Here is a 19,143-nt window from a genome sequence, read left to right as displayed (position 1 = left end):
TCTTGTGGAATATGTTTCATTGTCTTCCATATTGTTATAGTGTTTAACTACAACGTTTTTAATGTTCTTAGCTTAAAAATAGACACATAAAAAGATTTTGGGGATATGCATGTGCATCTTCACCCTACCCATCTCCTCTTCTGTGTCAATTAGAGATTCACACACACACACACACACACACACACACACACACAGAGAGAGAGAGATCTGTGTGTCTCTCTGTGCCCCAGCAGCAATGCATTGTGGGTATATTCAGAGGCAGGCAGCAGCGGCGGCAGCCGGGCCTGGCAGACACACACACACACACACACACACACATACACATACACACACACACATACCTAACTTATCCCTCATGGGGTGTCTCACAGCCAGTGATGGAGCTGCAGGTGTACAGCAGGGATTATCTGCAGGGCTGTGTGTCCCATTATGGAGCAACATCAGCATAGCCCTTCCAAGAATAAACAGACCAGCGCTTTGATCGAGAAAGTACCCCGGAGAGAACGATTCAAACAAAGAATGAAAAGAGGGATGGAGAGAAGGTAGGAGTTTGGGGTGTGTGTGTGGGGGGGGGGGGGGGACGCCGAGCTTTTAATCTGCATGGATAGAGGCACGCATATACACACTCCGAGCACGCACGCGCACACACTGAGTGTACACACACAATGCTAACTGAGTACACAATGATACTGAATACACACACACACACACACTGGGTACTCTCATGCATGCTAAATATATACACACACACGCGATATTAATGTACTCAATACTGTGCATACATAGAACAAAGATACACTCATGGAATATTGTCATACACACACACATACACACACCTAAGTAACACAGTCTGGATGCACATAATGAAGTCACTCAGGCAGGAATAATTCATTCTGTACGAGGCATTATCCTCATTTAATGGAAAGACACACATATAAACACTCTCTGTCACGCGTAGATGCAGACATATTTCATTTGCACGACACACACACACACACACACACATATACACATTCTCAAAGGCTTATGATTGTGAATTAGCGATACAGTTGACTGTCACCTTCATTTATCGCTTTGTGGCACAAACGTCACTTCAATGGCAACCAAACTGATTTCTTTATTAAAGCACAGTGACAAGTTCATAGGCAGTTTTTCTAAAAGGTTGCCTGAATGCCAATGTGTATCAATGCACATCACTCAGACCCCCCAGCTAATGTGTAGTGACATGTGAGAAGATAATGCAACGATGGAAAGCAGGCCCTGCGTGTGTTAGCTAACTCGCACATACACTCACACATTTTCACACCTGTCTGATCACTCTGCATGTTTCATGTGTTAAACATGTCACGTGACACGTGTGTACACACACAGACACACAGGCACACAGATTTTCTCACCTTTCCTTACCGATGCTCTACTCCTGGTTTCCCTTGTTCTGTGTGTGTGTGTGTGTGTGTGTGTGTGTGTCTGTGGGTGTGGGTGTGCGTACATGTGTGGCCCTCCAGCGCTTACATAAGAGTTGGAAACAGATGCAGGTAGAGATTGTGTTTCTGAAACTATTTCTGGGCACACAGGTGGCACAACAACACATCACACTCCCTCTGCAAAGGACGAACAATAGCCAGATGTGAGCCCTGGCATGGTGTGTGTGTGTGTGTGTGAGAGAGAGAGAGAATATCTGAGGATTAAGATATTCACGCCCAGATGTGAGCCCTGGCATGGTGTGTGTGTGTGTGTGTGAGAGAGAGAGAGAGAATATCTGAGGATTAAGATATTCACGCCCAGATGTGAGCCCTGGCATGGCACAGCGGACTTGTGTGTGTACATGCCTGTGTGTGTACATGCCTGTGTGTGTACATGCCTGTGTGTGTACATGCCTGTGTGTACATGCCTGTGTGTGTACATGCCTGTGTGTGTACATGCCTGTGTGTGTACATGCCTGTGTGTGTACATGCCTGTGTGTGTACATGCCTGTGTGTGTACATGCCTGTGTGTGTACATGCCTGTGTGTGTTTTCCAAATGCTTAGATGGTGACGCCACTGCTTAATATCCACAGAACAGAAATCGGAAACGTTTCATTTCCTCTTCCTCTAAATAGCCACAAATCTCCTAAGTGTTGTGAATATAGTCAAACATGTGAACCGTCCCTGTTCCTCAGGATAGCTGCCATGGCATGGGTATTACGAGACAGTCCGGACCGGACAGGACCGCGTGTATGGTAGGGAGATTACGGAGCCATTTTCATGATGATGGTGGTGCGAGTGAGTAAGAACCATTACTGTGTCCTCTGCATTACGACCAGCACACCTCAGGGAGAACGGAGGGTGGGATGCGGAGAGAGACAAGGCGAGGGGAGACAGAGAGGGGTTGTTGCATGGTAAGTTATGAAAGGGGGATGGATAGAGGCGAGTCATTAAATGGAGAGAAAGAAGTACAAGGGGTGAAGGTAAAAGTGCATTAATGAAGAAGAAAAACCGATATAGAGGGATATTGAAAAGGGTTGTTGACGGTACTGAAGAGCATCTTCTAGGAAGAGAATAGAGGATGTGAGATGTACATTAGAGAGAAGCCAGTCAAAGACAAGAAGACTTTGAGGCAAGGAGGAGTAAGTAAGTGAAATATGAATCCAAGGAACGCACAATGGAGCGAGTGCTAGCAGATGCCCATAGACATGCAGCCATTGCGATAACGCTAAATAGCATTGGCTGGCGAAAACACCATGAGTTCATCTGACTCTGGGGAAGTAGATAAATGGAGAGAGAGAGAGAGAGAGAGAGATGATGATTAAGAAAGTGGACAAGTTGTTATTCCGTCAATGGAGTGAGTGCTAGCAGATGCCCATAGACTTGCAGCCATTGCGATAACGCTAAATAGCATTGGCTGGCGAAAACACCATGAGTTCATCTGACTCTGGGGAAGTAGATAAATGGAGAGAGAGAGAGAGAGAGAGAGAGATGATGATTAAGAAAGAGGACAAGTTGTTATTCCGTCTCCTCCCCCTGCAAATTGATCCGGTGATCACACACACAGTGGTCTCTGAACTACCATCCATCGATTGATCCGACCCGGGGTGTGTGTGTACCTACAAGTTCGCCTCCTTTATGAGCAGTTCACAACGAGTTTCCCTCCACCACCCCATGTAGTGTACGACCCATCTAACTACTGTCCTTGGGTGTGTTCATTTCTCAGAGAGAGAGAAACCTGTATCATCGGTATAGAGAGATTGATGTGTGTGTTACGGCTAGCATAACACTATAGGAGCAGGGCTTTTTAAAGCAAAACGATAAGCACCGGGTCACCTAGTCACCGCTTCGGTTGACAGCTGTCACATGTGACATGGTCCCTGAAATACAAAATGGAATCAGGTGAAGGGAATATCTCAGAAAGGGATGGTTGATGAAATGTATATTTTCTTTAACATATTCAAAATATTTTTACCTGAATACTTACGTATCTATTTGAAGTATAAACTTAAGTTGCGATTTTCATCACTATTGAAATTTTCGACAATTGTTCAACTAGACATTGACTGGTGATAGCTGAAATGGCTATTATATTTGCTGAAGCTCAATGATATCAATGGCATCAGCCATTAGCTATTATCTCTGAGGTAAGGACAAGCGTCCGTTGGAGTAGATTCTAAAATGTGGGCTGTGTTCCGTGGCAGTAGGAGGAAGCAGAAGTTTGGTGTCAGGTCAGTCGGGGTCGCAGTGCCGCGAGGGGAGTGGTCACGTGACAGATGTCATAACAGTCCTGTCACAGAGGCACGGCAAAGACTCACTCGCTGGCTGGCTGCTCATGGAAATCTAGGCCAGCTGAGCCGACGTCACATCAGATTCAGACAAATCCATTACTGTCCAATAACCCAGAATGTAGGTGGATTTTATGATTCTCTATCTCTTTTTTCCCTCCTGTAAATGACATTTGACCGTGCTGCTTACTGCTTAATAAGTCAAGAACGCAGGAACCAGAAACCAGAAACGTAAGCATTCTTTGGCAGGTGCGTAAAAGCAATTGAACATTTCCGTCCAAAATGGCAGCGGTTCTGTAACATGACACTCCTTTGAATCCTAAACGCAAAAGCAGGTCCGGATCACTTTGTTTTCCTTCTAAAAAGGGGAGCGAAACAGCGACTTGACTAGATCAGTCGATAAAGAGCAGCATCGGGTACAGGGAGGGATTGTTGGCAAACCCTGGGCATTGATTGGCCAATGGCGACCTTCTGCAATTCATCTCATTACTCCTGCCATTCGATGAATCAATTAAGCCGTGGCTGCAGCGGGGTAGCAGAGCACAGCGCTTCACTGGTATGCAACATTCAGCATTCAGCAACGTTCAGCATTCAGCAACATTCAGCACTAGACAGGTATGACTACACAGAGTAGAAGAGAAAATATGATATAACATGTTGAATTAATTAGAGAACCAGGTCATGAATCTGAGTCGGTCTTAATGTTTTGTTACCCCACACTGTTTAGCCCATAAAGAAAACGGATAAATGGGGCAGATATTTTTCAGCCTAATAGTTAATTGTAGAGTAATCTGATCATAGATCTGTGGTTACTTTTATTTCCAATCCACCGGTGTGCAAGAATCCCCTCATTGTCATGTAGTCAGCCTGAGCCTAGTGATACAGGGTCATATATTTTCAGGGGTGAAAGTAGATGTCATTTCTTAACGGTAAGGACATCCTGTGTGTGCACGCGCTTAATCATGGAATTACATATAGAATCCCTATTAATTCAACAGGATCTCTGTGTGCCGAGTCGTAAAGGTTTGTCATGTAACTTTCAAAATGTATTACCTTTTGTTGTGGCATTAACACAACCAGTCATGATGTTTTCATCTGATTTGTCAAACGATCACTTCAAAGGGCTCTTTTCGTAGGATACCCGTGCACGTATGGTTGCACATTTTGAGGAATATTCAGAGGTGGAAACTTTCCGTGGGAATTAGCGGGAATATATGGGAATTAACAGAAATATATGCAAATGAATATTAATACCATTTAAATGTAGATGTTTTTTGCATTGGATATATTTACCATATCATATGCAGACAGAAACATAAACCTTTTACCTTATCATAAGTAGACATAATTGCAAATGATTAAATCCTTCCAATAGAAAAAATTAATAAATAATTAGTTACGAATTGAACTTTAATTAAATGAGTTGACTCTTCACATGGGTGTCACACCCTGATCTGTTTCACAGGTCTTGTGATTGTCTTGTGATTGAATTATGTATGTCATATAAAATATATTCACCCCACCCAGTATTGTAATCAAAACTTACCAGAAAGCATGTAGCCCTTGGCTCAGACAGTGTAGTAGTGTGGGCTCAATAGCATCTCATCAGTGTGCAAGATCTTGAGAATCAGCTGTACATGTGATGGAAGAATGCACTGTGCATGCAGAGGATTGCAATTCCATTGAATTGGGGATAGTTTAACCAAAATATGCCACAAGACCTAGAATTCCATTATGTGTATTCCACAAAAAAAAAGGTTCACTGTTATAAGCTAACATTTTTGATGAATTTAAGCAAAATTCCAGGTCTTAACATCCCATGGAAAATTTCCGGAAAGTTTCTGACCCTTTGCAACCCTACATGCACATTCATCCTCTAAACAGTGGCTGAATGGAAAGAGACATCTTTTACTTAAAACACCACAAAGAGTAAAGACATTTTGGCAATTGTCATTAATCCAGAATTGATGCATCCACTGCTGTCCGCCCGCCGTCTCGGTGTCGGCCATTCATCTCTGCCTTGGCAAAACGTCAGTGTTCTCGTCGAAACACATCGCATTTAGGAGCGTAGGCTATACCACCTGTTTTCAAGTCCATTCTCTCATTTTTCATGCCTCTGGCATGCGGTAGCCTAATGACACTGTAAATAAGGGTGTAATAGCCTACAGTTTTCTTCAAATGTTGTTTTAATTATTGTGATAGGCTGATGTTTTACCAGTATGGGGTACAGTACCTGCCAGAACACCGTACCGGACCGCACTGCCTTACTTTCACCCATGGAGATTTTACCACCATGAAACTCCTAGCTTCCCTTCATGGTCACATTGTCTTCGTCCCAAATGGCACCCTATCCCCTACATGTTTTATGTCTTCGTCGCCATACCCACTGGCTCCAGGTCATCTATAAGGTATAGCTCCGCCTTATCTCAGCTCACTGGTCACCATAGCAACACCCACCCGTAGCACGTGCTCCAGCAGGTATATTTCATTGGTCATTCCCAAAGCCAACACCTGCTTTGGCCACCTTTCCTTCCAGTTCTCTGCTGCCAATGACTGTAACGAATTGCAAAAATCATTGAAGCTGGAGTCTTATATCTCCCTCTCTAACTTTAAGCATCAGCTGTCAGAGCAGCTTACCAATCACTGCAGCTGTACACAGCCCATCTGTAAATAGCCCATCCAACCAACTACCTACCTCATCCCCATATTTGTTTTTGTTTTTCTGCTCTTTTGCACACCAGTATTTCTACTTGCACATCCTCATCTGCACATATATCACTCCAGTGTAAATTGCTAAATTGTAATTACTTCGGCACTATTGGCCTTTTTATTGCCTTACCTCATTCATTTGCACACACTGTATACAGATTTTTTCAATTGTGTCATTGACTGTACGTTTGTTTATCCCATGTGTTGTTGTTTCTGTCTCACTGCTTTGCTTTATCTTGGTCAGGTCGCAGTTGTAAATGAGAACTTGTTCTCAACTGGCCTACCTGATTAAATAAAGGTGAAATAAAAATGTAAAAAATAAATAGAACCCTATGTACCCTAGTCAAAAGTAGTGCACTACTGTAATAGGGAATAGGGTGCCATTTGAGACGCAACAATTGTCAGTGCCGTCAGGCTGAGCCAGCTGTCAGGCTTCACCTCGTCAGAACTCTCCCTCTCCCTCCCAGCAGGTGGGCCCATTTGTCATTACACTTTTAGTAACAGCCATATTCATTTTTTATTTTTTAATGTCTTGTCAAGATCTTAGCCAGACCACTCTATTAAAGTTATTAGTCTGTGTTCAATGTTTATGACTTTTGGATGAGGCAGCGGGCTAGCGTGGTGTCAAGGCGCCTCTGGGAGGGAAGAGGGGAAGTGATGGCGCCATGCTCCTGGATGAACCTCTTGTCTGGGCTCGTGATCACAAAGCGCCTCAGAGGGACCGTATCCTCGATCAGCACGGCTGCTCACTGCCACCGTATCTATCGACCCTGTTGGCTCATTTACACACATGGGATTTATTATCAAGTCACACCGTTCTGTCTGGATCTTGTTGTGGTGAGCAAGTGGTTAGTGACGTGTGAATGTGATTGAATGTGAACATTTACAGTATGTGCAAGGTCCCCCAACCCAAGGGAGATGATTCATGTCCGTTTTTGGTGTTTTAGAAGGTTGTCACTGATAAAGTGAAGGATATGAACAGTATGGGAACCACATTTTGTGATCCCAAACTTTTGAAAAAATAAGAACTTGACAAATAGTCCTAAACCTTGGAAAGGTTTTCCACAAGAGGTCCAATATTTGTGCAGGACTAAATTCCTATCATCTGTTTTTAATGCCCTCTCTAAACTCTAGTTCATTTCCACCAGTGGAGCTCCAGTATTCGAGGGCCATACACTGGTCACTTGTCCCAGCCACCCAGAGTGGGTACAGGTCTCCTCAGGTCTCCCTGGTCCTGGAGAGGCCTTTCCATAGTTCCCACCCTGCTCTTCAACAAGCTAACATTTCCACAAGTATGACCACAAACGCACGCAAAAGCACAAACACACAAACACATGGCCGCTTGTTAAACATGAAGTAGTTACTACTTGCTGGTATTTACTCACTTTGGGGGAAACCGATGATGATGATGATGATGATGTTGATAACCTGTAGATACTTCAGTGACTCTGGATAAGGAGGATTGTTGTTTGAGGGCCGGTGGAGAACTTTTATGTATGTGTGTCCCAATTGACACCCTATTCCCTATTAAGTGCACTAGGACCCACAGGACCCTGGTAAAAAGTAGTACACTACGTAGGGGTTTGGGCGCCATTTGGGATGCAGGCTGTCTGGCCCTTCCGATAAGAGTGTTAGCCTGGTCACAGATCTGTTTGTGCTGTGCAGCCAGGTCCTATTGTTTGGCTTGACAGAATTTCTTGTCCACCTTGATTACACCGTTTTAGCCTTTAGCTCTCCGGCGGCGTTATTACGAGGACCCGTCGTTTTTCCTGGTGTGGTCAGGAAAAAGTTAGTCCGCAGCGTCCTGAAGTGTAGAGTAAACGTATCTCCTCTTAGACACGTTTATCAGCTGTTGTTTTTTCAAACTGTTTTTACAACATGGCTTCCTTTCCCTTGGCATCCCTCTCTCCCACCCCCTTCCTTCTAATAACCTACGGTGAATTTGCCCTGACTCAGCATATTTTCTCACTGATATTACCAATTTTTTCCCCACTTACACTTGTGAGGGAGTTGAGCAGATATTAGTGGGTAACATCAGCAGAATGAGGATCGGTGGGAATGGGTAAGCATTACTGTCTGGCTTCAAGGACAAGCTAGGTTGCAGAGAGAGGGTGTGTCCATAGTGCCCTACTTTTGACCAAAAGTAGTGAACTATATAGGGACTAGGGTGCCATAGAGGCCTGAGTCAACACTGTACTAAACTGATCACACACTGAACACTGGGCTTTCTCGTTTTCTTGAATTTTCGTCCTTTTTCAGTCTCCCACTACCTCTCTAACACTTATTCCTTTTCTCTCAGTCCATCTCCCACCGTTCTCTCATTTTCTCTCTCTCTCTGTCTCTCTCGTTCTCGCTCTCTTATTCTCTCTTTCTCTCTTCCTCTGTCGCTCATTCTCTCTCTTCCTCTCTCTCTCTCTCTCTCTCTCTCTCGTTCTCTCTCTGGTTCTCTCTTCTCGCTCATTCTCTCTCGTTCTCTCTCTTCCTCTCTCTCACTCGTTCTCTCTTCCTCTCTCTCTCTCTCGTTCTCACTCTCTTTCTCTCACTTGTTCTCTCTTTCTCTGACTTGTTCTCTCTCTCGTTCTCTCTCTTTCTCGTTGTCTCTCTCATTCTCTTTCTCTCTCGTTCTCACTCGTGTTCTCTCTCTTGTTCTTGCGCTCTCGTTCTCGCGCTCTCTCGCATTCTATCGCGTTCTCTCTCGCGTTCTCTCTCTCTCATTGTCTCTCTTGTTCTCTCTCTCTTTAGAATTCATTTTAAGATTCTTCTATTGGCTTTTAAATCAACCCACGATTGTTCACCCCAATACTTAATTTATGTACCCAGTAGGTCCCACAGGTCCTCTGATACTGGCCTTTTACCTAGCCAAAGCCTAGGACCAAGGGGCATGGAGAGGCAGCCTTTACTTATAATGCCCCCAGCCTCTGGAATAGCCTGCCAGAGAACCTGAGGGGGCCAAAACTGTTGACATACACTATATATAGAAAAGAATGTGGACACCCCTTCAAATTAGTGGATTAAGCTATTTCAGCCACACCAGGTGCTGACAAGTGTATTAAATCGAGCACACAGCCATGCAATCTCCATAGACAAATATTGCCAGTAGAATGGCCTTACTGAAGACCTCAGTTACTTTCAACGTGGCACCATCATAGGATGCCACCTTTCCAACAGTTTGTCAGATTTCTGCCCTGCTAGAGCTGCCCCGGTCAACTGTAAGTGCTGTTATTGTGAAGTGGAAGCAACAACAGGAGCAAGAACAATAGGAGCAACAACAGCTCAGCTACGAAATGGTAGACCACACAAGCTCACAGAACGGGACCGCCGAGTGCTCGGGACCGCCGAAAATCATCTGTCCTTGGTTGCAACACTCACTGCCGAGTTCCAAACTGCCTCTGGAAGCAACGTCAGCGCAATAACTGTTCGTCGGGGGCTTCATGAAATGGGTTTCCATGGCCGAGCAGCCGCAATGAAGCCTAAGATCACCATGCGCAATGCCAAGCGTCGACTGGAGTGGTGTAAAGCTCGCCACTATTGGACTCTGGAGCAGTGGAAACACGTTCTCTGGAGTGATGAGTCACGCTTCTACATCTGGCAGTCCGACGGACACATTTGTGTTTGGCGGATTCTAGGAGACCGCTACCTGCTTTTTATTGTTATTGTTTATTGTTATTCTTTTGTTTTTTTATCCGCTTATGTTTGTTGTGTAGTAAATATAGTTTTGATTGTCAGTGTTTGTATACATTTTTTTTCCTGTGAAGAACATGGTGCTGCATTCTATGTCTGAAATCTGCTGTATAAATAAAGCTTGATTTGATTTGATCTTGTGGTGGCTGTCGTGGGAGGCTCAGCTGGCAAGGATGCCAGGGCAATGTGGTAGTAATGAGTTAATGAGTGTTGTAACAGCCAAATAGTGCACAACACCTGGCGTCATAGCTCTCTCTCTCTTTCCCTCTCTGTCTCTCGCCCTCTCTCCCCCTCTGCTCTTTCTCTGTCCCTCTGTCTCTTCTCTATCTCTGCCTCTCTCTCCACTCCTAAAGTCTCCCAGTCATATCTCCCTCACCCAGCTCCTCAATAACAATTACCCTTATCCCCCTCTTCTTTCTAATATCGGGCCCGTTTTAATCCCTCTCTCTCTACCGCCCCAAAAAAGGTATGGATGAGTTCTCGAGAGCAAGTTAGGTGAGAGTGTGAGAACACACACACACACACACACAGGGCGGCAGAGGTGAGTGGCGAGGCCACAGTAATACCCGTGTGCAGAGGGGTGTTTCAGGATCGAGAGGAGGAAAGGAATGCTCCACAGAATAATGAAGAGAGGGATGAAGGGAGAGAGAGTTAAAGGAGAGAGGAGTAAGGGAAGGAGAGTGGCTAGAACTAAAAATAGACGAGCTCTGGCCTCTCTCTCTCTCTCAAATTGGCTTTTGCAAAGTCACATATGCCCCGAGCAAAAGATTTGGAGAAAAAGATTCTCCACTCTTCTCATTCCACTCCCCGGTTTTTTGTTTTCTTATACAGATAGGTAGAGGGAGAGAGAAAGGAAAGTCTCCCTCCATTTTTAGGTTATTATTATGATTTTCCTCATTTGGCTTGACAGGTGTCTTGGTCAGTAATGACTAGGTCTGTTGCGGTAACCATATTACCACCACACCGGCAGTCACGAGTCATGAAGGCAGTCAAATTCCACGTGATCGTTTAGTCACTGTAATTAGGCTTCTCCAAGCTCTGATGCTGCTGATGGTCATTAGTAGCCAACCAAACTTGCTAACTGCCTGGTACTCAGCACTCTATTGGTCCTCTAATCACTCTGACATCAATGCAAATGTAATCAAAAAATCTAATCAAATACTTCATGAGAGCACATGAGCTCATGTTGCGCAGCATTGTGATGGCTACTAATAAAAAGAGGAGGGTCGCATCAGCTTTCTATAGGCTAGGCCAACTATATTTATTTCTCAACATTCCTAATATTAAGCACATTGCATCACTTTACAACAGGAGTATAGCTTACCTGGCTGACATGGCAATGATTCACAGGAAAAGCATCGTCCATTCGCTATTTAAGTACATAGATGACATAGTCCGTTCTACATCAAAACAAATTTCACACAAATGAGTTAGTATATGTAAAGACAAGATTAAACCAAGATTAGTCTGCTGGGTGACAATATTAGCCTATATTATTACTTGTGAATGATGCCCAGCTTAAGGCAAGAAACAATGACTTTTTTGGGGCGACTTTTTCGAATCATAGTCGCAAACCTCATGTAGCCTAGCCCATAGGCCTATATGTTTTGATAAGGTTTGTATCACAACTAAAGTGGCCAAATAACTTCTAAAAAGTTAAGCGCATAAATCCGCTATACAAGGGGTGTAATGCCTAACTGGCATATATAAGAGGAGTGTGAGTTTCAAGCTTGGGGAAAATAATTTTCACAATAAAAATGCACCTTTAGAAACACATTTGCGGTCACTTTTGATAGTGGTATTTTCCCGCTAATGGATGATTTAAATTTAAATTTAATTCCGGGTTGGAGCGAGCGGTCGCATCCGCACTTCGGTCCGCAGGTAGTATAACTTTTCATTACATTTCATTATAGTACAACGGTTTGATTTGTCTAATCTTAGCAATTTCTTCTTAGCTAGCTACATAGCCGTCTTTGTATCAAAGATAATTGCGTAATTATCGTATTTCGTCGTCCTAACGTAGTCTACACTGCTACCTGCCCAGCAGCTAGCCAGCTAGCAAACGTCCACCGTCTACCGAATAGCAGCACTGTAGAAACTATTACACTCAACTGAACGACTTGATTAGTGTAGTGTTAGTGTAGTGTTAGCTAGCTACATAGTTGTCTTTGCTGTCTTCGTATCCAAGATAATTGTGTAGTTTAGAGTGTGTAGTCTTAGAGTGATTATCTTAATTTACCGAGGTTAGCTAGCCAGCTATTTGTCGTCCTTAACGTAGGAGACACTGCTAGCTAGCCAACAGCTAGCCAACGTCTACCGAATAGAACTTCCGCACTCAACAACCCGGTCGCATTCCGCTTTGCTCCACAGGTAGTATCACATTTTCATTTCATTACAGTACAACGGTTTGATTTGTTTGATCGTAGCTAGCTACATAGCTAGCTACATAGCAGTCTTTGTATCAAAGATAATTGTGTAGTCTAGAGCGATTTTCTAGGTTAGCTAGCCAGCTATTGTCGTTCTTTTAACGCAACGTAACGTAATCAACACTGCTAGCTAGCCAGCTAGCCCCCGAATAGCAGCACTGTAGAAACTATTACACTCAACGGAACGACTTGATTAGTGTAGTGTCAACAACGCAGCCACTGCCAGCTAGCCTACAAAGTCAACAACGCAGCCACTGCCAGCTAGCCTACTTCAGCAGTACTGTATCATTTTAATAATTTTAGTCAATAAGATTCTTGCTACGTAAGCTTAACTTTCTGAACATTCGAGACGTGTAGTCCACTTGTCATTCCAATCTCCTTTGCATTAGCGTAGCCTCTTCTGTAGCCTGTCAACTATGTGTCTGTCTATCCCTGTTCTCTCCTCTCTGCACAGACCATACAAACGCTCCACACCGCGTGGCCGCGGCCACCCTAATCTGGTGGTCCCAGCGCGCACGACCCACGTGGAGTTCCAGGTCTCCGGTAGCCTCTGGAACTGCCGATCTGCGGCCAACAAGGCAGAGTTCATCTCAGCCTATGCCTCCCTCCAGTCCCTCGACTTCTTGGCACTGACGGAAACATGGATCACCACAGATACCACTGCTACTCCTACTGCTCTCTCTTCGTCCGCCCACGTGTTCTCGCACACCCCGAGAGCTTCTGGTCAGCGGGGTGGTGGCACCGGGATCCTCATCTCTCCCAAGTGGTCATTCTCTCTTTCTCCCCTTACCCATCTGTCTATCGCCTCCTTTGAATTCCATGCTGTCACGGTTACCAGCCCTTTCAAGCTTAACATCCTTATCATTTATCGCCCTCCAGGTTCCCTCGGAGAGTTCATCAATGAGCTTGATGCCTTGATAAGCTCCTTTCCTGAGGACGGCTCACCTCTCACAGTTCTGGGCGACTTTAACCTCCCCACGTCTACCTTTGACTCATTCCTCTCTGCCTCCTTCTTTCCACTCCTCTCCTCTTTTGACCTCACCCTCTCACCTTCCCCCTACTCACAAGGCAGGCAATACGCCGACCTCATCTTTACTAGATGCTGTTCTTCCACTAACCTCATTGCAACTCCCCTCCAAGTCTCCGACCACTACCTTGTATCCTTTTCCCTCTCGCTCTCATCCAACACTTCCCACACTGCCCCTACTCGGATGGTATCGCGCCGTCCCAACCTTCGCTCTCTCCCCCGCTACTCTCTCCTCTTCCATCCTATCATCTCTTCCCTCTGCTCAAACCTTCTCCAACCTATCTCCTGATTCTGCCTCCTCAACCCTCCTCTCCTCCCTTTCTGCATCCTTTGACTCTTTATGTCCCCTATCCTCCAGGCCGGCTCGGTCCTCCCCTCCCGCCTCCGTGGCTCGACGACTCATTGCGAGCTCACAGAACAGGGCTCCGGGCAGCCGAGCGGAAATGGAGGAAAACTCGCCTCCCTGCGGACCTGGCATCCTTTCACTCCCTCCTCTCTACATTTTCCTCTTCTGTCTCTGCTGCTAAAGCCACTTTCTACCACTCTAAATTCCAAGCATCTGCCTCTAACCCTAGGAAGCTCTTTGCCACCTTCTCCTCCCTCCTGAATCCTCCTCCCCTCCCCCCGTCCTCCCTCTCTGCAGATGACTTCGTCAACCATTTTGAAAAGAAGGTCGACGACATCCGATCCTCGTTTGCTAAGTCAAACGACACTGCTGGTTCTGCTCACACTGCCCTACCCTGTGCTCTGACCTCTTTCTCCCCTCTCTCTCCAGATGAAATCTCGCGTCTTGTGACGGCCGGCCGCCCAACAACCTGCCCGCTTGACCCTATCCCCTCCTCTCTTCTCCAGACCATTTCCGGAGACCTTCTCCCTTACCTCACCTCGCTCATCAACTCATCCCTGACCGCTGGCTACGTCCCTTCCGTCTTCAAGAGAGCGAGAGTTGCACCCCTTCTGAAAAAACCTACACTCGATCCCTCCGATGTCAACAACTACAGACCAGTATCCCTTCTTTCTTTTCTCTCCAAAACTCTTGAACGTGCCGTCCTTGGCCAGCTCTCCCGCTATCTCTCTCAGAATGACCTTCTTGATCCAAATCAGTCAGGTTTCAAGACTAGTCATTCAACTGAGACTGCTCTTCTCTGTATCACGGAGGCGCTCCGCACTGCTAAAGCTAACTCTCTCTCCTCTGCTCTCATCCTTCTAGACCTATCGGCTGCCTTCGATACTGTGAACCATCAGATCCTCCTCTCCACCCTCTCCGAGTTGGGCATCTCCGGCGCGGCCCACACTTGGATTGCGTCCTACCTGACAGGTCGCTCCTACCAGGTGGCGTGGCGAGAATCTGTCTCCTCACCACGCGCTCTCACCACTGGTGTCCCCCAGGGCTCTGTTCTAGGCCCTCTCCTATTCTCGCTATACACCAAGTCACTTGGCTCTGTCATAACCTCACATGGTCTCTCCTATCATTGCTATGCAGACGACACACAATTCATCTTCTCCTTTCCCCCTTCTGATGACCAGGTGGCGAATCGCATCTCTGCATGTCTGGCAGACATATCAGTGTGGATGACGGATCACCACCTCAAGCTGAACCTCGGCAAGACGGAGCTGCTCTTCCTCCCGGGGAAGGACTGCCCGTTCCATGATCTCGCCATCACGGTTGACAACTCCATTGTGTCCTCCTCCCAGAGCGCTAAGAACCTTGGCGTGGTCCTGGACAACACCCTGTCGTTCTCAACTAACATCAAGGCGGTGGCCCGTTCCTGTAGGTTCATGCTCTACAACATCCGCAGAGTACGACCCTGCCTCACACAGGAAGCGGCGCAGGTCCTAATCCAGGCACTTGTCATCTCCCGTCTGGATTACTGCAACTCGCTGTTGGCTGGGCTCCCTGCCTGTGCCATTAAACCCCTACAACTCATCCAGAACGCCGCAGCCCGTCTGGTGTTCAACCTTCCCAAGTTCTCTCACGTCACCCCGCTCCTCCGCTCTCTCCACTGGCTTCCAGTTGAAGCTCGCATCCGCTACAAGACCATGGTGCTTGCCTACGGAGCTGTGAGGGGAACGGCACCTCAGTACCTCCAGGCTCTGATCAGGCCCTACACCCAAACAAGGGCACTGCGTTCATCCACCTCTGGCCTGCTCGCCTCCCTACCACTGAGGAAGTACAGTTCCCGCTCAGCCCAGTCAAAACTGTTCGCTGCTCTGGCCCCCCAATGGTGGAACAAACTCCCTCACGACGCCAGGACAGCGGAGTCAATCACCACCTTCCGGAGACACCTGAAACCCCACCTCTTTAAGGAATACCTAGGATAGGATAAAGTAATCCTTCTCACCCCCCTTAAAAGATTTAGATGCACTATTGTAAAGTGGCTGTTCCACTGGATGTCATAAGGTGAATGCACCAATTTGTAAGTCGCTCTGGATAAGAGCGTCTGCTAAATGACTTAAATGTAAATGTAAAATGATGATTTGCTCTTTTACTGCCGTGTGCGCATTGCTGTGTTTATAGTGATGAAATATAAAATAGCCCAATCATTTATCAACATTTTAAGTTAAACGTTCTGATCTGTTGCGTCAGACTCAAAGCGAAAACATTTTTTTTAATGCTAGTGGTTGTGCCTCCCAGGTGGCGCAGTGGTTAAGGGCGCTGTACTGCAGCGCCAGCTGTGCCACCAAAGACTCTGGGTTTGCGCCCAGGCTCTGTCGTAACCGGCCGCGACCGGGAGGTCCGTAGGGCGACGCACAAGGTAAGGGAGGGTTTGGCCGGTAGGGATATCCTTGTCTCATCGCGCACCAGCGACTCCTGTGGCGGGCCGGGCGCAGTGCACACTAACCAAGGTTGCCAGGTGCACGGTGTTTCCTCCGACACATTGGTGCGGCTGGCTTCTGGGTTGGATGTGCGCTGTGTTAAGAAGCAGTGAGGCTTGGTTGGGTTGTGTATCGGAGGACGCATGATTTTCAGCCTTCGTCTCCCCCGAGCCCGTACGGGAGTTGTAGCGATGAGACAAGATAGTAAGTAGCTACTAAACAATTGGATACCACGAAATTGGGGAGAAAAAGGGTTATAAATAATAACATATATTTTTTAAATCAATAAAAATGCTAGTGGTTGTATTCATTTGGGATCTATCGCATCCCACAACTGCTCCAGACTATGTTTGGAATATTTATTTCTCACACAGAATAGAAAAGGTTAACTTTTTTTACTATGGGGAATAGTAGATAGACATAGGCTAGTGATTTTGCTGTTCATTAGGCCTACTCATCTTGTTGGCTGAAGAAAATTACATGTGGGCAGTTCTTCCAATATCTTCAATATGTGTAACAGTATAGATTCCATCCCTCTCCTCACCCCTACCTGGGCTTGAACCAGGAATCCTCTGCACACATCAACAACTGCCTCCCACAAAGCATTGTTACCCAACACTCCACAAAAACAGCAGCTACAGACAACTACTTCAAGGTCTTAGAGCGAGTGACGTCACCGATTGAAACGCTATTAGCGCGCCCCGCTAACTAGCTAGCCATTTCACATCAGTTACATTCACCCCCCTTTTGACCTCCTCCTTTTCCACAGCAACCAGTGATCAGGGTCAACAGCATCAATGTCTCAGAGCGAGTGACAACAGCATCAATGTCTCAGAGCGAATGACGTCACCAATTGAAACGCTATTAGCGCGCACCCCTCTAACTAGCTAGCCATTTCACATCAGGGCGTGACAGTAAACCCCCCCCCAAAGGTGTGGACTCCAGCTGCAAAACCTAAACCTATAGGAGAGGGTCTGGGTGGGCATCTATCTGCCGGGACGGCTCTGGTGCGGGACGTGGACCCCACTCCACCTTAGGCTTGGCCCACTTAGGTGGCACCTCTGGAGCGGGGACCCTCGCAGCGGGCCCCGGACAGGCGGGCGACTCTGGCAGCTCCGGACAAGAGGGAGACTCTGGCACCTCTGGACAGGAGGGAGACTATGGCAGCCCCGGACAGGCGGGCGACTCTAGCAGCTCCGGACAAGAGGGAGACTCTGGCACCTCTGGACAGGAGGGAGACTCTGGCACCTCTGGACAGGAGGGAGACTCTGGCACCTCCGGACAGGAGGGAGACTCTGGCACCTCCGGACAGGAGGGAGACTCTGGCACCTCCGGACAGGAGGGAGACTATGGCAGCTCCGGACAGGAGGGAGACTATGGCACCTCCGGACAGGAGGGAGACTATGGCAGCTCCGGACAGGAGGGAGACTATGGCAGCTCCGGACAGGAGGGAGACTATGGCAGCTCCGAACAGTAGGGAGACTCTGGCAGCTCCGGACAGTAGGGAGACTATGGCAGCTCCGGACAGTAGGGAGACTCTGGCAGCTCCGGACAGTAGGGAGACTCTGGCAGCTCCGGACAGTAGGGAGACTCTGGCAGCTCCGGACAGTAGGGAGACTCTGGCAGCTCCGAACAGTAGGGAGACTCTGGCTCCCCTGGACAGGAGGGAGACTCTGGCAGCAGGCTGGGGAGACATACATACCCCAACTCACGCCCTGACCCAACCAAAATAGAGACATAAAAGGATCTCTAAGGTCAGGGCGTGACATCATCATAAGAGTCGCATCATGTACACTTACAATGTATTAAAAATATCACAACTAAAGTTACATAAATAACTAAATGAAGCATATTAAGCATAGAGGGGAACCTGTTTCTTTGTTACCCGCTCAATACAGGATAGCCACATGTGCACACTCCCTCTGAAATCATCTGGAGAAAATATCCTTTCTATTTTATTCAGCTTTGTTCAATTGCATTCTTCAATTTATGAAGGAATATAAAATAATGCCACCAAATTCTGCTAAATGAACTAGCGTAGCCCACAGCCATATGGCATAGCCAGATTAGGAGCCAACATAAGGAACTCAGAGTATGCTATTCTGTTCATCTGAAATGGACTACATTTTCTTCATATCATGCCTCTAGACCTGTCTAAAACAAATATTGGATTTATTGTGACGGTGTATGCTATATTAGATGGATTTATTAGACTTTTCAAAAGGTAGATGACCAAAGGTCAGCATCAGTGGCTTGTAGGTGTGGAAGCCTGGAGATGTGTGGAATGTGTTTATGTTCATTAACAGTCAATAACAATGAGACAGGCTGATTACATTTCGTGAACGCCACAGCCTGCATAACAATAAACAGCACTATTTGTTCTATTCCTGTAGAGAAGTAAATCCTCTAGAGTCATGTTACTAACATCATTTAAAGCATTATGGTGCATTAAGCACAGAGTTGAGAGTTGTGCATGTGCACACACCCTCCCTTCCTTTGCCTTCCTCCAACCTCCTTATTACCATCCTGCATCCCTCCAGTGCCTTTGAAAGCCAAAGAAAACAGAATAATATGTATATTTTTTTACATGTCCTTATTAGGTGAATCTGTTGTTTATTCTGTCGGAAAGCATGCAGATTAGCAACGAGAGGTGTGTGTGTGTGTGTGTGTGTGTGTGTGTGTGTGTGTGTGTGTGTGTGTGTTGGTCTTCAAGTTCCCTGCATGGCCGACT

General features: G+C 46.5%; 1 protein-coding gene across 1 annotated transcript in view; it reads left to right on the top strand.

The window, feature by feature from the left end:
• Positions 1–19,143, top strand: part of nlgn2a (neuroligin 2a) — a 207,252-nt gene that overhangs the window by 16,358 nt on the left and 171,751 nt on the right. The gene's annotated exons all lie outside the window — the stretch shown is intronic.

This window comes from Oncorhynchus nerka, linkage group LG8 (assembly GCF_034236695.1).
Source record: "Oncorhynchus nerka isolate Pitt River linkage group LG8, Oner_Uvic_2.0, whole genome shotgun sequence".
Taxonomy (NCBI): domain Eukaryota; kingdom Metazoa; phylum Chordata; class Actinopteri; order Salmoniformes; family Salmonidae; genus Oncorhynchus; species Oncorhynchus nerka.
This window is presented reverse-complemented; position numbering and strand designations above follow the sequence as displayed.